This window comes from Ambystoma mexicanum, chromosome 9 (assembly GCF_040938575.1).
Source record: "Ambystoma mexicanum isolate Mex_15411 chromosome 9, UKY_AmexF1_1, whole genome shotgun sequence".
Lineage (NCBI taxonomy): Eukaryota > Metazoa > Chordata > Amphibia > Caudata > Ambystomatidae > Ambystoma > Ambystoma mexicanum.
In genome coordinates, this window is record NC_090931.1 from 956,243,956 (window position 1) to 956,262,972 (window position 19,017).

Below are 19,017 nucleotides of genomic sequence, written 5' to 3' on the forward strand. Positions count from 1 at the left end.
TGGTTAACCCGCGAGGGGGTTGGCCAGAGCTGGATAAAAAGTATAAAAACCCGAGTACCCCAATGTATGCTCTCTCACACTAACACGGCGAACTACCGTTGATAGTTCGTTCTGTTACTCTGAGGGCCGAATAGCTATCCATATGTCAATTGACTTTTGGTAATTGTTGTACCTTTGAATAAAGCGCTTTGTATGTCCTTTGTAACCTGTGTTGGTGTGTTTCCTTTTGGGCTTCCCGGCCTCATATCAATTTTTCTGTTTCCACAATCTGAGTGGCCGCTCCTTGCTCGCAGTTGCCACGAAGCTCTGTGGGTCTTCCGCCGCACACTGGACAGCTTGCCCCGCCTTCCTGCTTGCGCCGCTGCTGCTCCGCTGTCGCTGGCAATCCACGGGTCCCCGGCTCCACTTCTCAACTCCGCCCGACTTCTCCAGCTGATCGGGTCCAGGGCGCACCAGCGGGCCTTCTTCCTCTGCTGTTCACTGGCACCATGACACAAAATCCTCCTGCAAAAAACGAAATCCTCTTCTTACTCTTCGCGGGTGGGCGTCCTTCTACCAAGGCTGGATGGAAGCTGCCTGCAGTAAGGAGCCTGCTCCCTATAAAAGGGGGTAGCTCCACCCCCTTCTTTTGTAGCCCTTCGCGGGATTTCCTGATTTCTGCTGCTCTTTCTGCCGGTGCCTCCCCTTCTTCCCAAGGGGGAAGAGGGAGGACAGGAGGAGGACACCGCCCAGGTTATCGGGGTGCCTCCTCCATTTCCTTTGGTTCTTTGTTCGTCGTCACTGACATGTCCTTTACAAGGTGTGAACGGCAGAGGTTTTGAAAGGGGAGGCAGCAAAAAAGCTGCATGCTTTGTGGATCATGAGTGAAAGTAAAAGTGGTCATTTAAGATGCATTTTCTTTCACTGTGGTTCTTTCAGTTTTGTATAGTTGTAAAACGGTGTTTGGGGTTGTGGTAGAGCAAAGCAGGACTGAGGCATGTGGTTTGTATTGAGGGGAGAGTAAGGGCATATATGGGGATATTGAGGATATGGGGGGCAGAGGGGAACTTATTTTCACTACTTTAAATGGTTTGCTTTCATGTGATAATATTTCCAATTGCATCTATACATTCATTTTATGTACATGGGAATCTTACAGCCATGTAAAAGGAGAGCTGGCAAACACAGAAGCCTTTGTATTTCACTTGCCAACAAGTATACACTTCCACGAATCAGTAGCTGTGAATGAATGGTAATACAGACATGTCACACAGCTGAGATTGTACTTATGAAAACATGTCTCTCTTTATCAAACAAGAGACTCACACTTCATCAAATGTTCTTCTCATTGAAATTAAAGATACAGCATCATAGTGCTAATGTACAAATGGTCAGTGAGTCGTCAATATTCAAGTTCAAATTAAATTCAGCGCATTAGTTCAAAGACAATCAGTCACCATTTATCTAGGTTTTCCAAGTCAATTGTCACTAAATGAGAATTTCAACAACGATCCGCGGCTTAGAGCCACTGTGCCAAATACACAGCCTCGCTTCAAAACATTCTTGCACAGTGCAGAACAATAATCACAAGTCTCCAATACACCGAATTAAATTTTTAAATAAGTGTTGGTCTGATTTTACTTCGCCTACATCACCAAGGATGCCTGCAGATAACGTTGATACACTGGCATGCAGAAGGGTGTCTGCAAACGTGGCCTCTCGCCGATTCCACGTTTGCAGTTAGATGGAAGCCAGTGGTACCCATGAAGCATGTCCTAGGTCACCCCAGAATGTCCTTATATTTTGTAAAATGTGCAGGGACAGAAACCCATTTGCATTCTCCAAGCGTATATGTGTAGGCCTCTCTTATCAAAGCAAAAACAAAGAGGTGATGGCTGGAAGGTTTAGAATGAATCTTAACCTCTGGCATGCTCTGGGCATCCCTCCAGACCATCGTTCTTCGCTTGCCAAGCCATTACAAAAGAGGAAAGACCTTATGCAAATCAGGTTTGGTCCCACAGCAAAAGGGGTAGTCCAGACTGAACTGCTAGGTCACCTCCCTTCTGCACGAGACCACAAGCATTTCCAAACATGTTTCAGCCTTGTTGGGCCTCATCAGTGAGGAGTAGCTTGGGTATCTAGGCCCAGCAGGCATGGGACCCACGTCTGGGCATCCCCGCCCCGCTCGGGGTGACAAAGCAAAAACAAAGAGGTGATGTCTGGAAGGTTTAGAATGAATCTTAACCACTGGCATTGCTCTGGGCAACCCTCCAGAGGTTTATAGTCATAATGTCGAAAAAAAATGTCGACAGACAAAAATGTCGAAAAAAAATGTCGAAAATAATAATGTCGACATCCTATAGTTATAATGTAAAAAGTCATTTTTTCGAAAAAAAAATGTCGACTTTTTTTTTTAGACATTATGACTATAAACCCTTAAAACTATCAACACCTCACCCAACACCCTCCTGCAACCCCCCCACACCTCCCACCCCTCATATGCAACACATTCTATTTATATATTTATTTGTTTATTTATTCAATAAATAAATAACCAAAAAAAGGATCATTTACTATGGAGGGGGTCCCGCCCAGCCCCCCCTCACCCAACACCCCCCTGCCACCCCCCCACACCTCCCCAACCACCCTTTCACCCCTCATACTCAACACATACCAATTATATATTTATTTATTTATTCATTAAATAAATAACCAAATAACCAAAAAAAGGATTATTTACTATGGGGGGTCCCCCCCCCAACCCCCCCTCACCCAACACCTCCCTGCCACCCCCCCCCACACCTCCCCAACCACCCTTTCACCCCTCATACTCAACACATACCAATTATATATTTATTTATTTATTCATTAAATAAATAACCAAATAACCAAAAAAAGGATCATTTACTATGGGGGGTCCCCCCCCAACCCCCCTCACCCAACAACCCCCTGCCACCCCCCCACCCCTCATACTCAACACATACCAATTATATATTTATTTAATTATTTATTTAGTCAATAATTAAATAAATAAAAATAGTATCATTTACTATGGGGGGGTCCCCCCCAACCCCCCTCACCCAACACCCCCCTGCCACCCCCCCCAACCACCCCTCATACTCAACACATCTTATATATATATATATATATATTTATACAATAAATTCAAAATTTCAAAAAATATCGAAAAATGTCGACATTATTGTTTGTCAACATTATTTTTTTCGACATTTATTTTACGAAATTTTGACTGTCGACATTTTGACTGTCGACATTATGACTGCACACCCCCTCCAGACCATCGTTCTTCGCCTGCCAAGCCATTACAAAAGGGGAAAGACCATATGCAAATCAGGCTTGGTCCCATCCCAAAAGGGGCAGTCCAGCCCAAACTGCGATCATTCAGAAGAACGTCAGCCCTCATTATCCAGCTCAGAGTGCAGTGAAGACACCCAAGAGAAGGACCTTCTCTAATGTGGAGTCACTTATTGTTCCTTCCTATCCTGCACATACTTTCCAGAGGGATCTATAAGTTCAATGAATCAGAGCTTCTTTTCTCCTAAAAATGCAAATTAATTTCTTAAGTGATATCGTCATCCCCCTGCCCCCGAGGCGTCAATATTGCATAATCATGCACGATGGATGCTTCATTCTCGACCTTAGTCAAACCAAAAACATTACCATCTAAATGTTTTTTTTTTAGTTTACCTGCAGACATGTTCCATCGTTCCCCTGGCACATGTACTGCAACACATGTTGCTCCTGTCCTGTGTAATGCCCTTCGCAGCAGTAATAAGGCCTTCGTATAACTGCTCACATATTGCTTTTTTTTTTTTAAGACTTTGAGGACTCCACTTTTAATACTGCATCTCTCCATGTATTAAAATGTAACCCTCTGTGGCTTTGTGCAGGCACCATTCTCAGCATTTCAGCATTATGAATGACTGTATCACAGTATTCTAGAAGCATGCATCCTTTGCGCAGTTCACCCTCCCCAGCGCAGCAAAGCAAGTGTTCTCTGGTTAGTGGTATATTAGTAGCATCAACGCATCTTCCATTATTTTTTTTATGTGTCCATATTACGAAATGCTGCTAGTTCCTGTGAATACAGCCCCCCTACATTTCTCCCCCATATCACGGTACTCCTTTCATCTTTTGCCTTTTGACCTGACGGAAGCTGTTGCTTGGAATCCCTGAAGCTAAAGTGGGTGTCTGCGGAGGGAATGTGTATGTACCAAGTTCTGCCTCTGCCTCGGTTCTTTCTGTGGAGGAAGGCCTCGGAAGTGAATGGAACTGGTGGTACATGCGGGATGTAGAGTTTGACAGGGAGTGTATATTTTCTACTGCACATTACAGTGACTACTTACTTAGTTCTTACCATGTTCTGGTACCCTCCTTTGGTTGTAATTGTATTAGGCACTCAGGCCTCTCAGCTCATACACCATGGGGATTACATTACACAGTTAAGCATACACACCGGAAATTCATCTGTGAGTGTTGCATGGCATTCTTAGGCTGAAGAGGTTCACATTTGAAGTGATGCCGCATTTAGATCACAATGATTTACTGAGGATTTGCTTGAGACATATGTTTTCAAACAAAATGGTGTTTCACAGCAAAACGTCACCCTTTGACGCTCCCCATGTCTTCATTACGGAGAGAACTCGCTCTTCAAAGGGCTGGTGGGGCCAATACGGCATGTATGTTTCAGATTATAACACGTGCATATGAACCGCCACTACCCTGAACCCCCAGTCCGCACATATCCGTTTTCCCCCATAGAGCCCATGCTGATCATCGCTTCCGCTTTGCGTTGCTTTTTTGGGAGGGGGCCGGTGTTCAAGTGAAATCCCATGAGCGCTCGCACTGTCAAAGAAGGTGCTGCACTCTGTTACGCCGGGCTTGTCTGTTTAAGAGACTGTGTCACGTGGTCCGGACACGTGACGCGTGACGCTGGGGGGAGGGAGTGCCTACGGGAGTTCGAAGTTGTATGCGGAATAAAGAAGATGTGTTTCAAAACCCTCGGTGTGCCTGTCCTTATTGCGAGGGCCCATCCGGGCCTAACAACTGGCGACGAGGTGTCTCCCCAGGCCGCCGAGTCCTCCTCCTCCTCCTTCTCCTCGCCTCCAGCGCCCATCCAGCTCCACAGCGCACGTCGGGCACCGTCAGCCCGCGAGCGCTCGCCTCCTCCTCCACACCTGCTGCCTCACACCGATCCCGGCCCTGCCAGCAACACGCTCCTCCGCGGCTCCCGCGACACGCAGGAAGGATGCGTGTATAATCCTGAAGATTCCTCCTCCTACGCAAGAAAAAAAAAAATTACAAACGAAATCACCACGTGTGCTCCAGCAGCAAGCCTGATCCCAGGCACCTTCCAGCACGCCTGCCCAGGCCCAGCTCAGCAGCAGGCCAAGACCCAGGCACCCATCAGCAAGCCTGATCCCAGGCCCGGATCCCGGCAGCAGGCCTGAACCCAAGCACTCGCCAGCACGCCTGACACCGGGCCCAGCCACTGACAGCAAGACATCGATTTCGGGGTGGATGACCATCCGCCAGCCACACCATCCAGGCTCCGGAGACTGCCAGCGGGACCCCGGTGAATGGTGGGTGACACCCTGCGCTGCCTGCTAGCCCACATTGCCCGCCACTAAGGCAATGGTCCCCCAGATACACAAGTGGGTTTGCTCTGACAACTGGATTTGGGGGGGGTACTCTTTTTTTATTTTTTTATATAGTACCCATTAGGTTATTTAGTCATGACACACGTGTTCAATCATGTGTAATAAAAGTGAAATCTAAACACAAATAGACTTACAGATTGACATCTTCATATAAAGTAAAGGTGCATTTATTCATTTTGCATTTCAACATAAATATTTGGTTTTTTATCTTTGCATTTAAATTTTTAAATTCAAAGAAGTTTTTTGACAAACATAACTCAATTGTGATGCCTAGGAGTTAGAGTCGTGACCACCACCTATTGGTGACAAGTGACAAACAAGTTTAACACGTGTTAGGTCACCCCAAGCCTGGCTACTGAAAACCAATAGCTCTTTACACTGTTTTGAACATTGGTTGGAATATGTTTACTTAAGTTAAACTTGTTTGTCACTTGTCACCAATAGGTGGTGGTCACGACTCTAACTCCTAGGCATCACAATTGAGTTATGTTTGTCAAAAAACTTCTTTGAATTTAAAAATTTAAATGCAAAGATAAAAAACCAAATATTTATGTTGAAATGCAAAATGAATAAATGCACCTTTACTTTATATGAAGATGTCAATCTGTAAGTCTATTTGTGTTTAGATTTCACTTTTATTACACATGATTGAACACGTGTGTCATGACTAAATAACCTAATGGGTACTATATAAAAAAATAAAAAAAGAGTACCCCCCCCAAATCCAGTTGTCAGAGCAAACCCACTTGTGTATCTTGTTCTCTACAGCCCTCTGCTCTGACACTCCAAGGGCTTTCCCTCTAGTTACAAAAAAAATGGTCCCCCAGAGACAGACGCCCACAGGTGAACCGCACCGCTCACCGTCACAATGAGCGCGCCCCAAGATCAGCAGGCCCTGGCCCCCCCCGCCCCAGCGGGGAGCACAGCAACCACGGCATGGCGCATGCCCCCCCCTTCTCCATGATGCCGCAGGCAGACAAAGGCCCAAGGTGGGTTGAGTGGTTGGAAGACTTCAACACCTTCATTGACGCCGCGGGAGAAGAGAAATCCCCAAGACTACGCAGCATGTTTCTGAACCTTGCGGGGAATGACATTAAAATACTATTGAAAACCATTTCATCAGCAGAACAAGCTGACTTCCCAGCCCTTATCGCAGCTCTGAACAGACGGTTGGTGATTGAACCCAACAGGGACTACGAAAGATACATTTTCAATCAGTGCACACAGAGGGCAGACGAAACGGTCGACGAGTTCATCACCCGCCTACGAATAAAAGGGGCAAACTGCCAGTTCCATGCTTTCTCCCTAGATGAGGCCATAATGCGCCAATGTATATACATAGGAATATGTAGAATCTGTATGTTTCACAACGCACTTTAGCAAACTCGGACCCCATGAATGGAAGAGTTGCAAGTCTGGCGCAGCAGAATAATAGCTGACGGCCAATAAAGATTCGAGAAAGGCTTGCTTGGCCAAGTGTCAAGAGTTGGGGCCACCGAGAGCCTTGCCATGTACTCGAGAAGATACAAAAATGTGAGAAGCAAGCTCAGCTCCTGTTTGAGGTGTAATAAAAAACATCAAGGGTGTCAAGATTTCTTCGTTTAATGGTATTAAAATGCAACGAAGAGCTCAAAAACGTGGTCTCAGTTACAGTTACGCTCAACTTATCTCCGCGGGGGCACTGGACGGTGCTGGACATGGTCGCCTGCTGGGTGTGCTTCTGGTCACTCTGGTGGTTGAGAGGAGGCTGCTCCTACGATAGACAAAAGGGGTTAGGGAGAGGTGTCCTTGTTTAGTACAACCCACACCTCCCTCGGAATCACTGTCCCTTCTCTCAGGATTGGCTCTCATCTTGGGTCTATGTTTGGCAAGCTCTCTGTCCTGCTTATCTGTGCAGAGGCGCAGTTGCTGATGCAGGCATCTGTAGGACCTAGTTGCTTCACTGGTCTCGGGAGTCTGTAAGTCGAGCCCAGACTGGAGGTGGCCAAGACTTGTGGTTCAGTGCCTTACTGCTTCAATCTGTGTGCGCTGAGACTGTCCTCTTATCTATTCTTTATATGTGTGTCCTTTGTATCCTTTCACCCTTTCTCTCTTGCTTCTAATCGCTCTCTGTTCTTTCCTTCTGTGTTTTTGCTTCTTTTCTATGCTTTCTAACTGTTCGGTGGGACTGCTGACTAATGTGTTGCTTTGTCCTTGTCTCTGCAGGTGTTGACTCTGCCGGAGTTGGATTGGAGCCGGAGCGGCTCAGAGGACCTGCAGACCCACTCCGCGGTGCAGATGGGTGGCGTGTGGGGGATTGCGGTGCTGGGACCGGTGAAGATGGTAGGTAAGGTCGGGTGCGCGAAGCACTGGCGCTGGGCTGTGGGTTTCAGATGTTTCTAACCTGTTGCCTTTCCTTGTTTTCCTTTTCCGATGTTGCAGGGCAGCAGCTCCAGGGGACGGTAGAAGATCAAGACATCCAGGTGATATTCAGGACTTCCAGGACTCTCAGGTAACTGTGGATATTAACGTTGTCTTGTTTTTTCTCCTTGCAAGTCGGCGGCTGGATTCAGGATTGGAGTTCGTGGAATGCCGGGAGATGGACGCGGTGAGCGTTACACTGCAGGAATGCAGAGCAACGCGAAGCACAAATTCAGGCCGGGGCGTGGCTTACATAGCCAGCCACGCCTGCGTGCCCAACCACACCCAAAACACTAGTCTGCATGATTCTATTGAGGAATAGGACCGTGACTTCATGCCCTCCATGTTTGGTTCAGACCTTGCCACTGTTCACTATGCTGAGCCTGGCGCCAGAGGCGCCAGGACTGGGACCAAGTGGTCCTCTTCAATTGTTTGGCGGCACTTAGAGCTACTTTTCGGTGCAGTGTTCCCACTGTGGGTTGGGGGAAGATGTGCAAGTGTTTATGACGAGTACTGACCGTGACAGTTACATGGTTGGATGAGAATAAACTTTAGGGCGAGCTACACCGAGACCAGAAGATAAAACCATGCTTCACTCCCTTTTATTCTCAAGCGCAGTGAGCCTAGGCAAAGCCAAGTTCAAAGGTATTAATTGAATGGCAGACCGCAGGAGTGACGATGGATGTTGGGCTAATTGGGTGGCAAGGCATGACCAGGCCAAACCCCTCAGCCCCTGTAGTCCCAGTTGCGTGCTGTTAGCGAGTGGAATCTTCCAGAAGGATACAAGCATGCTAACCAATTATAGAGGGTCACCTATTAAGCAGCAATATAATTTGAGAAGCCAATAGCATGTTGTATATTTTCATGACACTGAAGATGACTTGCACTTGGGATGGGCTTAGTTTCCACTTGACCTTAGAGATCCTATCATGTCCCTGTATGCCATAGAAAATATATGTAGATGTTCTCCGTTCACCAACCACTACCTCTAATAGGTTTTCTTATTTTGCCACATTTCCTGACATCACTCATGATGAATATTTAGTATAAAGGCAATGTTTTTTAAGAAATATGTTGAGACAAGTCTTTGCGGCATCCGTTGATGTCGGTTGTGCTCCCCGTTTTAAAGAGTTATTAAAACAGCTATAACTTTTGCCAACTTCTTGAGTGAGTCTGATTATTGATGTATGAGTAAGATCTGCATCCCCATCCATCTCAGCTACTGTTATCCCGTCAAAAAGGACCCGTTCCCCGGGTTCACTACTCTATAGGGACCCTTGAAACCAGGGTCCACATATGTCTTGGGATGAGCAAATGCTCCTATAGGGCCTTGCATACACATACGCTGCTAACTTAATGGGCCATACATTTCGGCGGGTTGAACAAATAGCTCTGCTTTTTTCAGGACCAAACAGATGCACCCTGGAAGTAAACAATTATAAACTCATTATAAAATTCTGCTGTAGAGCGTAGAAGTCGAAAAAACATTTGAGTCAAACCTGCACCAAAACAAACTAGCAAATAAATAACAAACAGTGCCACCACACCAGTAAACACCAAATGGACAAATTATATCACCAAAGAGTGTGAGGACGAATAACCCTCTTTGACAGACATTAGGATGAGCACAGGCATAGAGTGCAAAAAGAATTAACCCAATATTTACACCTTAAAATCATGATATATTAATAATGTAAATGGAAAGTTAATTGCACATGAGTTCCTTCAATGGTGCACAACGCAGCAAGCATTGGACCTAAGTGAGGTATATAAGGGCAGTCAAATGAATCTACAAAATTCAGGCATGCCTGAGTAGGGCATGCCCCCTAAAATGTAAGGATGTGCTACATTGTTCAAAAGTTCGAGAACTTAAAGGACCTAGCATAAACCTAAATTGTATGTCTAATAATTAACTGCATGCGTAAAAGAACAAAAACACAAGAGGGAAACCAGTCAATGTGCCTGCTGGGGCGTCTGTCATTAATTAAGGCATATTTGGAAATACTGGACTAAAACCCTACCTCACTAGCTGCCAAACATTGAGCAACAAGACTTGAAATGGCCAGAACTAGTGCACGGGCAACGCACTGATTAAGCCAGGCATAACATTATCAAAGGGTATCCTGACTTCTGGTCCGGATCTGTGCCCTGTATGGATTGGTATCTGAAAGAACACATTCTTCTTCAAATGAAGCCATAAACAAGATGGCGAGACTTGGTGCGAAAGCCACGCCCATCGCCATCCCTCTGATTTGTAGATAAAACTGATTCACATATTTATAGTAATTAGTTCAATGATAAATTCAGCAAGGACCTGGTCCTGGAGACTACCATGTGTAAGATGTTCCCTAATTTGCTCGATGGCTTGGTCCTGTGGAATGTTTGTATATAATGATTTAATATCCATTGTGACCAATAGGCTGTAATTACTATCAAACTCTGTGCCTTCGAACAGTTTAATGGTAGCCATGATGTCTTTGATTTATGTAGGGTTCTGCTGACTAATTGGCTGGCGGAAGAAGTCCCCAAACCTTGGTAGTTGCTCCAAAATAGAGTCACCGCCCAACACTATAGGCAGTCCTGGTGGAATTACTGGATTCTTGTGCATTTTGGGTGGTGCATAGAAGCACGGGGTTCTGAGATCTGAGTGGTCCAGGAACTCGAACTCTTCCTTTGTAATTTACCCTCTATGCCATACTGAGTTGTTTGTAAGATGGCCTGTTGAATCTTTTGGTTGGGGTCCCTTCTGAGGGTTTTGTAGCTTTCAATGTCATTCAAAAGTTCCATTACCATGTCATCATACTGACTTTTATTGAAAACACTGATACCTCTGCCTTTACCTGGCTGGCTTCATAACTAGTCTATGGTATTCAGAAAGGGATTAAACTGCCTCTCTTTCAGAGAGAGATACATTATACCTGACATGTTGTTTAGAAGATCTCAGATGATTAAGGTAATTAAAAATGCATTTTTCAAACAGGACGATATCCCTGGAAATGTGGTCATCCAAAGCAATGAATCTAGATGGTAATCGAAGCCTCATGTCTTCTTGTTGATCCAGGGGTCCCTCGTCGCTAAAAAAATGATTTAAGCCTAATCATCCTGATAAGCGTCTTCAGTTCCACCAATCTGTTGGGTTGGTGGGGACAAAACAAGGATTGACAAAGGCAGTAGTGTTGGCTTTTCCATTTGTCCATTGTGTTTTACATTCAAAATCCATTAATTTATGTTGTCCCAATAAAAAATTACTCTAGCTCAAATCACATGCAAACTGAAGGACCACTTATCACATGACTATTATGACATGAGTGGTTAGCCTTTGCTGGCTTATTAAATACTTACAATATTTTACATCAGCAGCTGAGGCATGAAACATGCATCTTAAAAATCCTACTAAGGAGCCCCATACAATTCTGTTAATCTTGGTATAATGTGACCTGGCATCTTCAATAATGTTAAGACAGACATTCAAACCCTGATAACCTAGTGGTGTAAACACTGCTCAACAGAACACTTTAACCCCTAACAATCTGCTCACTACAAACATATGTGATATATCAGGCATTTTATAGGCACCCATGTACTACTTAACAACAACCATTTAGCAAGATAAGAATATTGTGCCATATGGAGACCCAGCACCAGTTTGCCAGCTATGTCCATGCAAAGAGGACATATACATTCATGTCAACATGCTAGCTATAATAGACATTCAATAGTGTGAAGTCCATATGCCCATTTGAGCAGCATTCACGCCTTACCATTTAATTCCAGGACATTTGACGCAACTGCTCCAGTCAGTCCTTGCCGGCATGTTTCACAGTTAATACCAGAGCCCAAGTTCAGTGAATGCTTCAAGCCCTCCAACCAAGCAAGGTCCACATTTGTGAAATGTAGAAAAACCACAAGCAGATCCATCTGCAGGGCTAACTGTGTTTTTTAGCATAACCGGGCACAATGCTTATGGATTACATCGAGTCCAGTCCCTTCACAAATTCTCTTATGAAGGATTTCAGTGTTTCTTCACCTTGCATTGTACCATTTCCACCCTCCCCAATGAGAGAAAGGGAAGGAGAGAGCAACAAGAGATAGAGAGATCTATAAATAGGTACATATTGAAGGGAAATAGAGGAAATGTTACAGGAAGTAGTACTGATGCGCAGGAAGATAGACAGTGACTGAGAGACTGTGCGTGAAAAACTGACTTGGCCTAAGACTAAGTAGAAGAACTCAGATAAAGAACCAGGCCGAAGGACTAGGACTAAGGATTAGCAACTAGGACTGGGCAATATGGCTAGGACTAAGAAGAAAAACTCAGACTGTAGAGAAGGATAAGGATGAAGAAGAAGGATTAAAAACAAGGACTAAGGCTAGATTGAAGGACAAGTACAAAAGTGAGGTCTAGGATAAAGGAGAAATACTACAAGGATGGAGAAGGGCTGGGATGAAGAAGAGGGAGAGAACAACAAGAGAGAAAGAGAGAGTGAGAAAGAGGGACGTATGAAGAGGAAAAAAGAAATAAATTATAGATGAAGCGACGTAGATGGGGAAGGGGGCAAAGGAGAAGGGAAGGAGTTGGGTGAAGGTGAAAGTGAAGAACTGAAATGAAGGAAAGGAACAAGGCATAAGGAGAAGTAATGGCACTTGGGCAAAGGAGATGGTGGATTGTGATGAATGAGAAGGAATGGGACAGAGGAGTAGGACTGGGGCAAAGGAGAGGAGGAAGCACCAGGAAGAAGAAAAGGACTGTAATGAAGAAGGGCTTGGATGAGAAAGACTGGAAAAAGGAGAAAGACTGGTGTGAAGGAAAAGTAGAAGAACTGGGATGAAGGAAAATTAGAAGGATTGGGATGACAAAGAAAGAGAAAGACAGCGATGAAGAAGAAGGTGAAGGGCTGGCTGTGATGCAGGAAATGCATCGGAGGGACAGGGACTACGTATCCTTGTCCTTTACTGCTTTTTATCGTGTGTTCTGTCGTGTTTTCCGCGCAGGAGTTCATGTGGGACTCCTGGCGGTGCAGCTCTCTTTCTTTTGGTTTGGTGAACGGCCCTGTGGGATACCCTTATGGCACCCATGGTTGGGGGCACAACCCTGTGCCCGTAGTGTATGTTTTAGGGCACCTGTGGGTGGCCCGCAGAGCAGGGTATGGGCTGCTGGCAGCTCCATGCTGAATTTGACAGGTGCGCCGAGTATCCTCCATTTTGGGATACCCCGGCCCTGCCATTGGGATCAGTTGATTCCTGATGGAAAACAAGATGGCCCTGGTGGCCTCTTGCTTTCTATTACCCATTACCTTGTTTTGCCAAAGTCCTGGGAAGCCCTGACTCTGTCCCTTCCCCCTGACTGGCTGTTGGGTGGAAATGCCATATATGATGTTGTTGTGAAGGCCCTGTCAGACTAGCTGGAGCCTTCCCGGTGATGTATGTTGTGGGTACCTCCTGTGGGTGGGACCTGGGTGAATAGAGTGTGTGACAAATATGCATTCTGTGTTGTGGGTGTCTAGTATCTGGTGGTTGACACAATGACTGAGACAACCCTGCCCGAAACCGGTATGAATGCAGCTTGGAGTGTTGAATGGCTCAGTACTTGTCCCAATACACATAACTTGTTGTGAGTGTCTGGAGAGAAGTGAATGGCCTGAATACCTTGTGTGCCTGATTGGCTGCCTGCCTGCATGAATGCCCGTAGTCGTGATTGGATGCTTGAGTGTGACCCAGCAGAATGAATGGGAGATCAACAGTATATCTGGGGACCTCCACTGCTAGGAATCGTGTTCAAAAGCTGAAGTCCACTACGACGAGTAACTGGATTAACTGACGCTTGACCTTGAAGCCCTGCTGGACGAGAGGAATTGCTGTTGCTCTCCTTCACAATCTGAAAGCTGCTGTGCCTCCAAGGACTGACCCAGAGAGGACCTGGTAAGGCGCCCTCTTCCCGAGCTACGAGGGACCATCGTGCACAGCCGATCTTTGCCAAAAATCCCTGGTAGATACGGGGACTGCTGCGGAACTCCAAGTAGAAGCACTCGGACTGTTGTCCGCCACTGTCGACGACTGCCGTCGCCGACCAGAGCCACCGTGCTCCCGTTTGCCTAAGAACTTTCATTGATCATCGGACGCTCTCGCCTGCATCGTCATCCGCTTGTCTCCCGCTGGAGAAGGCCCACCGACGACACGCCGAGGAGCATCCACCGGTGGGTTTCCCGCCACCTAAGGACCACAGAGACGCCGACGACTCGACGCCCTTGCTGGGCCACAGTTCTTCATCATCTCTTTGCGGTCCAGAAGTATCGTCACCGAGGTGCCCCGCACACCTCTTCCTTGCAGGATGCCAACGCTCTGTCGTCGGCGAGCACCGCTAGGAGCGAAGCTGCCACTTCCCTGTCGTAGTTCACCCTGTTCACCGTCGGATGTTCGACGACCCGTGACTCCTGCCTTAAATGGAGGGCACTCAAGAAGGGCCGTCGATTCCCCGACACCGAACGCCAAGTTCCTCGACACCTTTCGACGATCTGTGGCTCCCGCCTGAAAGGGAGGAACTCAAGAAGGATCGGTCGACGCATCGTCGGAGAACTCTACTCCACCAGGTACATTGGGGGGGTAAAAACCTTAATAGGAAGAAGTGAGACTACTGAACATATGGACTGGGCTTGTGCGATATATCTTATTTTACAGGTTGCCCAGGTGGGGGGATCTCCACACAGAACTGTGTCTCGGGTACGGGGCCAGTAGTCTGCCTACTGTTTCAACCATCTTGCGTTCCTTCCTATCTCTATTGCTGGTTTCCTTGTTATTAGTCTGTGTGACATTTCAACCGTACAGTTGATGCACTTTAATGAGATTTGATAACATTGGTGGTACCACTTTAGAATTGTATATATTTATCATTATTGACTTCCAAGTACAAAGTGAGTTATTGTGATTGTGTACATACCATTGAATATTAATTATATAAAGACTGTTTTCAGTAATACAGTGTGTGGACATTCCTTTGTGGGGGTTCGGGGACTACACTGTACTTAAGAACCAGCCTGCATCACCTCCTGAGAAGCTAGGCCTTGATTGCTCGTCCATTGCTACCATATAGAGAATCTTGGCTGGGGTCCGCTGTGCCTCTCCTCTACCATATAGAGAGCGGAAGTACAGACACCCCCCACCAGTCTTTACACTGGCACAAAGGAAAAGAAGGACGGTGAAGTAGGAAAAAGACTGGGACAAAGGAAAAGGACTGGGATGAAGGAGAAGGACTAGGAATTAGAACAGAGGAGAAAGACTAGGACAAATGAGTACGGTGAAGGACTAGGAGCAGTATGTGAGCAAGAAAGAGAAGAGGGACTGGGAACAAGAAAGAGGACCTGGATTAAGGACTAAGGATAAACAATAGAATGTGACTCAGGCTCCAAAAATGAACACAAATTACAGAGCTCTTCAGTTTTCTTTTGTTTACTTGTACATGCTCCTAGACACACCGGTATTAAAATAATAGTGAGCGACAGGACACAAACAAGCTTATTGGATACATGTACACCAGAAAGGAAACAACAAGCTAGGATGCATGCACCAAACTAGAATGCATACACAACAGGAAGAAAACATGAGAGCCAAATTACAATATATCCTTACAACAATGTGAAAGCCCATACGTACAGGAATACTTTGGCAACTTTCATCCAAAACACAAAAGGACGTCTGATAAAATGCAAAGGAGAACCACGAAAAAAATACATGAGCACAATAATGTGACTGCAAAATTCACGGACAACCAAGACTCGTCTGTCTCTCTTTCCGCCTGCCTTCGAACTTCCTGTCTCGGGCCCTCATTCTATCCCTACCTCTCTTTCTCTGTTTTACTCTCTCTACTCAGAAGGAGGCACTTACTAACTGAATCAGACATGTGCTCAACATGTTATTACTCACTATATCTGCTGACTAGGGTCTAACACATTTGCTTTGGGCAATTTTCCCTTTACAGGAAACGTCTAGGTTTCCCCACAACCACCTGTCATTCTTTTCTTACACAGGTCGACTTTTCAGAACACCCTGGCAATACCGTATTCTAATTAGCTAAGCATCTGGAAAATGTGTAAAGCATAACACTTGACGATTTTGGGACTCCTAGAGAGTTCTTGGGGGGCGAGGGTCAGTCGGATCACTGCCGCTGAATTCCCCCAGCATCTGTCTGGCTCAGGCATCTGAATATCGCCCAGCCCAGACCCGATGCTTGAGCCAGCGCAGGGCCGTTCCTATTATCTCCCAATGAGCACAGAGTACACAGCACGAGCCGGGCATATATGAACACGCAGGTAATGATTTGCAGCACAGGAGCAGAGCCCTGCACAGCGGCCTCGTGCTGTAATCTTCTGTCAGCAGAGGATTAGGGAAAGTAGCTGCGCTGGGATTACAGCGCTTTCTGCGCCCATTAGTACCTCTCAAGCGGGAGTGCTGTGGTGGTGACATTTGAAAACAGCATTTCAAAACGCCTTTTGCCAATAAGGTCGACTTAAATGAGCTCACTCTCAAGAACGTGTTTGGACCGATTTTCAATTGTGTGCAAACAGCATGAATGGGGCCACCAGCGAGTGCACATGTATGTGCAGAGCAGTCCCCTCCGTGCAGGTGTCTAGCTTTGTAGGTTTACATGCCGCCCGCCATGTACGCATGCCAAGAGGCATTTAACATGGATTCCTAGGGAATCCTATGCATTCATGTAGCATCACAACCTGGCGCTGGAGGTAATGCACTGCTTTTTGGCAGATGGAGTGTAAGGGGCTGGCGGACAGGTGCATTTCGGTCCGTGCACTGGCTCAGCCTGCCAAAATCTGCAGAGTCCCTCAGAGCTCAACAAGTGTGTAAAAACAGACGTAAACGTGGCCATCGTGTACTTGGTGATTCAAGCACGCAGCCCTTCTATCACAGAACTATTTGTCAGACCTAACGATTATGTCACGAAAAATGCTCCTTGACTTTATGCAGAGGAGGCTGGAACATCACCGTTGTTATTTGCCCCTTTCCGGGTTCTCACTGGGGGGTTTAGAAAGAGTACAATAAGCGTGTTCCAGACTTCTCCATCTTGGAATGATGAAAATAATGTACATGCTTATTCTAGGTTTTGATGGTGTGCTTTACCCAGTAACACACATGTAACATTCCTGCTAGCATTAAAATATATACCGCAAGTGACTCTTAGAAGAGAACATTGCAAAGTTTGAAAAAGAGCCAGTTTATAATGTTAATACAAATAAATATCTTCCTTTTTCCTAATAATTTCTTTTCTTAAAAACATACTCCCCGCTCCTCACAAGACATCTGTTTTTTTCCCCCTCTATGGTCATACAGCTGTCAGCAACAGCTGGGGTGGCTCTGGCAAATGCATACCGGACAAAGCGACTATTACCCATATAGAAAGAGACAGGCATGTAGAGGGGGAGAGAGAGAGATTGGAGAAAGCGTGTGTGAAGAAGAGAGGAGAGAGCGAGCCCTAGATTGCTGTATGGTACTCCAGCTGCAGCTGGTCACAATATAAAGTAGAACAGCACCTCTTCTTGCAATTCCTAATGAAAACTATTTGGAACATAAGCATGTTTTCGATTCCTACTGAAAAGCCAAGTGAGGAGAAGAACATCTGGGGGGCCATTCCATGATCTTGGAGTGGCACATGGAAAGGCAAATCCTTCTTGTAACATGTAGTATGTAAAGGTGCCAGGGCCTTACTCCTAATCCCTCTAGTATATCCTTCATGTGTGTAGTTGTGCCGTAAGGTGTAGAGTTGCTGCAAGAACTCAGATGTGTAAGCCATGCAGCACAGCATACATTGACGCCCTGGTTCAAATGGAAGCCCTTAGTCGCCCAACAGGCCAGAGGGGCCTCAGCACCCCTTTATGAACAGCCATCGCTGGGGTGTTTCAACCATCAATGTGCGACAAAACCAGTGCCTGGACTACTGACTCAAAGCACTATGAGGGTAGGTTTTTACCTGTCTGGTTCGATGCTAGCCCCCAGTCTCGACCGTCCCGACATTAGCGTAGCCCCGGATCCTTTACGGACCTAGCAACACCCCTGGTTGAGGTGTCTGGGCTTGTTTGGATACATGTTCCTGCATTTACAATTTACTTTCAAGCCAGAAACCCGGCAATTGTGCAGATGAAAGTGTGATGCCCGCCATCCTTGGCAGGAAAGGTCATCCAGGAATGCACAGCAGCTGCACAGGGGGAAAGGGAGGAATTCTGCCTTTGCCGAGTTTCATGATAAAAATGAACAGTTAACATCCGCAACTGAATGAAGTCAACTTCAGGCGGCAGACGTCGCCTTCTGACGACACTCTGAGATAGAACTGTGTGCCATCAGTGCCCGGCAGACTGCTGAATGCTAACGTCACACCTCAGGGCCACCACTAGACCCCGCCCTTTAGTTCCGTATAAGGATTGAATAAAAGAAGCAGGCCACACGTCCAGAGCACAGGGAGGGAACAGGAGCAGCCCAGCCTGACAGAGTGCAAACTGCCCATAGGCTATGCTCTATTCTATTCTAGAACCTGACCCCCCCCCCAATCCCTGCGGGCCAATGGAATCGCTAGGAATGCCCCATGATCCACCCGGTCGAAGGTCACTGAGAGCTAAAATGGGACGATGAGATCGGTCGATATTAAATATGGAGCTACATTGAAGAGGGAGCAGTGTTAGGATCTAGGTGTCTTTCTTGAATCCACCAAACTATACCTATAAACATGTTATCCCGAAATTAACTGCATAAAATGTTTATAGTGAAACATGATTACCAAAAAAGTGTATTGAAATTTAAATATGGACATATACTTTTCTGTCTCCTTCAAAAAGGGGGTTCACACCCTGCTGACCTCTCAAACATTCTGCCCCCAACCCTGTCCTCCTTGCATTTTGACATCTTTCATACTTCATTACTTCATTCCACCTATCCCCACTAGAAATGGGAGGGCTGGATA